Below are 5,169 nucleotides of genomic sequence, written 5' to 3' on the forward strand. Positions count from 1 at the left end.
TGAATACTTTCTAATGATGATTGTACTGTGTAGAGTAAGTACAGGTTAGGGATAGATCTTTACTAGATATTGTACAAAAAAGTGCATAGTGTAATATAGACTAGTAAGGTTTTTGTGACAATTTCTATAGGATGTGTGAATTGTTTTTTATGTGACAACACACGTTTCTTTTAAAGAATATAAAAGCTTAGAGAATTTTTAAAACAGTCAATATTTTTTAATTATAAAGACATTTGTTACCAGCAGTTTACTATTTCTGGTGTTAATTCTAATTTGAATATTGGTTTTATTACTACATACCTCCAGTTCCATTTGTTCTGTTGCATAAGAATGCACAATAAAAGTTAGTATCTGGTTAACCTGTCTCTCTCTTTCTCTATAGGCATTGTGTCAGTGTGACACCCATCACAGCTGGCTCTCACTTTATATTAAGAGTTAGAATGAGATTTATATAGAAGACTAGAAGACTGTCTTTTCATTAATTGCTTGTTTGCTATGAAGCCCCAGCAAGCGCAGTGAAAGATTATGAAGAGTTCAACTATAAATATAATATAAATCACTTCCACCTCAAAATATAACAAAATATATTTATGCACTGGTTAGGTAGAAAGAAAGATCAAAGAAAGCACTCATCTGCAATCTTAAGACCTGGATTTTCAAGTGGTGAGGTTTAAATCCCATTCTAATTCAAAATTCAGTGAGGGCTGAATGCTTCCTGTTCGCTTAAATGCTTTAGAAAATCCCAACTTGAAATAATTTGTAGTGGAATTATGATGACAAATGTTCACCACAGCAAACTTCCTCTGCTGGTTTGCAAAGCAAGAGACTCCTGACTGCAGGCTGGTGTCATTCATTAGGAACAGTTGACAAATAATTCCATTATAAACCAATGCTTTTTGCTGCCTTTTATATCACAGAGCATAACTACTGATATTTTCTAGACCAAGGGCTTCAGCCTACATCATTTCTTATGAAATTTTTTTTTTTTTTAATTAAACCCTCGCTCAAATAATTTTGGGTGATTTTGAGAAATGTAGGTTAAAAAATGTTTTAATCCCTCTGGAAAAAGAATTTTCATGAGCTTCTCTTCAGAAAACTCTGACTTCCCAGACTTTTAGACAACGACTTGAGATGTCAGAGCATAGATCCAGAAGCAGGTGTGAATGGGGATGGGCTATGGGGAAACCAATGGGCAGTGCAGGCAAGGAACTGGCAAGAAAACCATCAGGGAAAGACAGTGCATAGGTAAGGAACTAGAAAGCAACAACTGGGTTTTTGAAGCTTGGAAAGATCCCCAGAGATTAGTTCTAACAAGGGTGCCTGTAAGAAGCTAAGGAGCCTGAGAAGTAGTGGCAGGGGCTGGAGAGAGGAGAAGAGGTAGGGAAAGAGGTCTTTGGGATGGGGAAGAACCAGGCCTGGGAAATGACTGAAGAGGAACAGGCAGCACAGCTTGGGGGGGAATATAACTCAGTGATGTTGCATTTTATCACTCCTCCACCAAAGACCTGTTAAACATTACTGGCAAGGCAATAGTTAAACCGTGCCTGGGCTCTGCCCTTCATCTGGCAGTTACCTCCTTCCTCAAGTACCAAGGTGTTCTGAAGGTCAAAATCAGCCATTGGATCCCATGCGTTTGAAGGAATTTAGATTTTACTTCATCTGCTTAGAACAAGCTCCTGTACAAGCTCACATCATGGAAGTCTCTGTACCATTTTAATAAGACTACTCAAGTTGCATAATCTACCCCTCAGAAGTCAAGCTGGGCAGGAATTGGTTTTCTTTGCCTCCTTCCTTCTGCTGAGGCATCTCTGTCAGTGAAGGCAGCAGGAGGACGAGTGTCAGGGTAGGAAGTGCTTCCCTCGCAGTGAAGAGACTGCTGAAACATCAGAGTCCAGGGGACCACAGTAGGAGGTTCCATGTTTCAACCTTCATCCCACTGTGTCCAGAACTGAGATAGTTCTACCTCTTCTTTCCTAGGGGATTTGTGAAGATCAGTGCTACTGAAGAACCAGAACTGTAGTGCAAAGCACCACAAACAGCGCTTGAAGACTGTAACCAGCTGTCCCTCAGGTTGTTTAAGGGCCTGTGGTATATAAACCCAGACCACCAAATCACTGCTGAAGCAGCAGCATCCTCCTGCAGGAGGCTGGGGCACTGGGCAACTACAGCATTGCAGAGTAGATACAAAGACTCCCAGACACAAGGCATTCTGCACAGCAACATTCATTTTGCTCCCTCCTTACCTCTGAAGCTTTAAGATCCTGCCTTTGCCATGTTCTGTTCTCAGAGCTTTGCAATCAAATAGCTCACACAGCATGGACAATAATGCCAGGAGTACTGACTTGCAAAGTTTACCTGTGGTGTGTACAGATGCATGTAAATGATATCTCAAAAAGAGCAGGGAACAAAGAATTCATACTTCCCTATCTGGCACTTATGCAGGTGCAGACTCCAAATGTCTCCAGGTTCCTCAGAAAGAGGAAAGTGTGAATACAGCCCCAGGTGACAGTCAGGTAAATCTTAGTTGTTGATTCAGCAAACCAATACCACTGATGTCACCTGAGCACTCCTTGAGTGGAGCCTATTTAAATCAAAGGCTCTGTCTTGCTTCTTTCCTAGCAAGTTCATACATGAACAGTTCTCCAGAGATTAACCCTCCCTGCTGCAGCATACAAATTCAAAATGAATACAAAACCCTTCCTCCAAGGACTCAACATCTGAAGTATAAAAACAACTCCTACTGCAGATGTGTGGCATTAGGAAAAAAAAAGCAACCCACATCACCATATTAATTACCCAAGTGAAGAGAAAAAAACTCAGACATGAACTTACATAATGGTGTTGGGAAAAAGCTAAAAACCCCCTGGTCCTTAAAAACACTTTAAACTTTCCCACTCACTTGGCAGATAAAATTGTCACAACCAAGGAACCAACGCAATCTTTGTATGAAAATGGAAAGAAACAAGTTTGCTAATGACTCAAAGTAGTTTCTCATTAGAAAAATTAGTATTACATTTTACTTCCCATTTAGGAACAGGGTCAGCATTACAGCAGAAAAATTCTAATCAAACCTTTCAAAAATTACTCGTAGTAGTAACATGAGTAAAAAACTGAAAAGTCTTCTTGCAAAACCTGGAAGGACCAGCAGCTGAACTACTTACTGAGCTGATGTGAAGGAGGATTTTTTCCTAAAGGATAATCCAGAACAAGCAGCTGAGGAGCAAACAGTTCTAACACAGCCTTTTAACAGAAGGAGTATTAAGGAAACACCCAGGCTACCTTTCCCGTTGCACAGAATCAGGGAGACCATTCCAGAACAAGACTAATCTCAAATTAAAAAAATAACCTTAGCATGTTTGTAAACCCACCAAAAGCTCACTGGAGCATCGCTGTGCATCTCCCCCAGTGATCCAGAAGTGCCCTGTTGTCTACTGAGCAGGTGGGTATCTTGGAACACAGACTTTGGATTTCATCTCCTTCACCCAAAACCCTTCTTTTGAACCACCTGAAGACTGAAGGTCAGAAGTGCAAGGCATAAAGGGGAAGGACTAGGATGGGTCAATGTCCACAAGCTTCACACAGGCCTAGATAAAAGTGAACCGAAAGGAGTCTAAAGTTTAAGAAAAAAGAAAAAAATCACTACAGAACTTGGTAAATCAATATGGGTAATTTACTAGATTTAATTAAGTCCCTCATAAAGTATTAGGAAAGGTAGAAAAAATAATTTATTGAACAGCAATGTTAAGATCACCTCCCACCAGTTAATTGTAAGGTCCCACTTCAATCCATTACCAACCATTTAACACAACCATTTAAGAATGGCCCTTCAACAAATGCCACAAATGGGAAATAAAGATTTTAAATATTCCAGGTTGCATTACATGAAAAGACAGAGCTCTCTCCCTCTTTCAAAGTAGCTGAGAGCATCTGCCTCGTTACTCACAGCCCAGTATTTGGACTTGACCTCATACAAGGTATAAGGGCTGTTGCTTCCCTGCTCAAGGAATTTGGCTCATTTAAAAAAAAAACAAAAACAAAAAAACAACCCCAAACTACAATAAAATGGTATCACCACCTAAACCCAATGTTGTTGAACATGGAAAATTAGTTTCTCTATTGTCCCTGAAAGAAAATCCTTTCAGAAATGGAATCTCTTGCCTATGAAAGTGAGACTAGCAGTTGAGAATTAGGCTGCATATCCAAAATCTTTCCTGCAGTATCTTCCTTGACTAACTTATTTCTGGTATCTGATACCATATTGACTACAGTTTTTCAAGTTTCTCCACTTTATTGACCAGGCTTCTTGGCTTTTTGTCTCTCCTTTTCAACTACAGATTTTTTTACATCCAAATAGTTCTTTCCCTAACTGGATAAATCACCACTTTTGATCAGTGTTAGAGATAAAAAGAGGCACTTCAATGAACCAGACAGTATGTTAAATCCTTTCTGAACTGGCTAATTTCAAGTTAATGATACTTAGCCTTTTCTTCAGAGGCTTGGACAGCTTTGCTGGGATTGTCAAACTACAATTATTATTTCAGTCTAACACATAAACCCGACCTCTTAAAATAAATACTCCACACCCCCGACTACAGACAGACATGCAGCTCATCTCTCTGGGTACCTTTCTTCAAGTCTTGGTTAGATGTGGATCTGGACTGCAAGTCCAAATCGGAGACAGTGCCAGTGGGGGCCTCTGAGCTGGGCAGAAAGAGCTCCCTGTGTCCTGGGGAAGGAACTGCAGATCTTGGGCTGGGGCTGAGCAGGACAAAAGGCAGAGCTGCCACTGAAGTAGGGAGGATTAATAAATAGAGCTTGGCTTTTCTAGGCAGGTTGCTCATGTACCAAGTGCATGCTATTTAACAGTGTGCACTGTCAACATCAAAGGCAAATTAAATAAATAGTACAAATAGATGGATATAACCTTTGTTTTGCATCCAGAAAATACTGCTAAAAGCATTTTAAAGCCAGGAACTTAGCAAATCATCAACTGCCTGAAGCCAGGGCTATTGCTTACTTTTACAATACATCTAAAATTTCTTGAATTAACAGCACACGACCTTTACCAGCTATGTAACATTTTACTGAATAATGACAACTTTCAGACATTTTACAGAATGTACCAGATTCAAGTATGATTACAAAAGAAAGAATGTATGTAGAGAAATA

The 5,169-nt window shown here is 39.8% G+C and overlaps 1 long non-coding RNA gene across 1 annotated transcript; it reads right to left on the minus strand.

Annotated features, from left to right (window-relative positions):
• Positions 1 to 3,367: 3,367 nt before the first annotated feature.
• On the minus strand, positions 3,368 to 4,680 carry LOC139796064 (uncharacterized). The gene is made up of 2 exons (XR_011725815.1): positions 4,625 to 4,680; positions 3,368 to 3,505 (listed from the first exon to the last, which is right to left on the minus strand). It is a non-coding gene; the product is annotated as an uncharacterized lncRNA (long non-coding RNA).
• Positions 4,681 to 5,169: the final 489 nt, after the last annotated feature.

The sequence above is a fragment of the Heliangelus exortis genome, chromosome 4, assembly GCF_036169615.1.
Source record: "Heliangelus exortis chromosome 4, bHelExo1.hap1, whole genome shotgun sequence".
Taxonomy (NCBI): domain Eukaryota; kingdom Metazoa; phylum Chordata; class Aves; order Apodiformes; family Trochilidae; genus Heliangelus; species Heliangelus exortis.